The sequence below is a fragment of the Pteropus medius genome, unplaced genomic scaffold (genome assembly GCF_902729225.1).
Source record: "Pteropus medius unplaced genomic scaffold, Ma_sr-lr_union100, whole genome shotgun sequence".
NCBI classification, from domain to species: Eukaryota; Metazoa; Chordata; class Mammalia; order Chiroptera; family Pteropodidae; genus Pteropus; species Pteropus medius.
Window position 1 is genome coordinate 1,964,867 of NW_024349519.1, and position 1,219 is coordinate 1,966,085.

Sequence of the window (1,219 nt, forward strand, 5' to 3'; positions counted from 1 at the left end):
CTGAATGTGTTTACCATTTTGGCCTGTAGATTTATTTCCATTTTCCAAATTTAGCTCCAGCACGCACAGATCCCAGCCCCTATGTGTAGGGTGTTTGTGGACTTCCTAACAGAATATTTTGAGGCCTGGGTGAACTTTAGCTTGGGGGTAGAGGTTTAAGAGAGAGGTGAGATTTTTCAACTGGAAAACGGGTGGAATTTGGACTGATCAACTCGAAATTAAAAAAAACTGCTATTTCTTTTGTTCTTTCTAGCATCTCCCCCACCCTCTGAACGTTTCTCAGGCTAGATAGTGAAATGATCCAATGCCAGTGTCATTTTTGTACTTAAGTTCCAAAATAGGAACATTTTATACTTTTTGTGTATTGTAATAGGTAGTTTTGTATGAAATATTTTCTCCTCTTCCCTTGTACCCCATCCTTTCCAGCATTGTGCTTTCTCCTTGGGCTTATTTGAAAATTTAACTCTGTTTTATACCAAGCTTGTTTAGTACATTTTTCTATGTTTTACCACAGGTTACAATTTGGGGGGGGAAAAAAAAAAAGACTATTTTTTTTAAATATTCCATTGTTAACTGAATGTTACTGTTTCCACTCCAGCAGTTAGATGTCCTACCCTTTTCATAACTGCCTGCCTTTTAGGAGAAGACCACCTTTTGTTTGTTTGTTTTCTTTTTCTTTCTTTCTTTCTTTCTCTTTCTTTCTTTCTTTCTTTCTTTTTTTCTTTCTTTCTTTCTTTCTTTTTTTTTTTTTTTTTTTTTGGTTGGTGTTTTCTATAGGAAATAAATAGCTTCCTATATATGAGTTGCTGGGACCTTTCACATTTCTCTTTTAGAAAGCAATGACATGCAGACTTATTGTAGGACTCCTGAACATTGACTCGGTATTTAATGTATTTAAGTGACAATTTGAAAAATGGCAGTATGATATAGACTTGGACTATATGAATCAAAAGGCCTGAGTCTTTAAGTCTCTCTTGCTGTCGTTTGGGGGACTCAGAGCAAGATACTTCTCTGTATTGATTGTTTGTTTAGATAACATCTGTCTTACTTCCTTCACAGACTTTTTGTAGACCAAAGCAACAAATATTTATTGCCATGTGTAGCAGAAAATGAAACATGCAACAAAAGCACCTTGAAAAATACATAAGGACTGTTGAACCTGCCTGAACTTGGTCCCCCTTTCTGACCAATACAGTTTTATACAAGGTAGGAGTCAGTG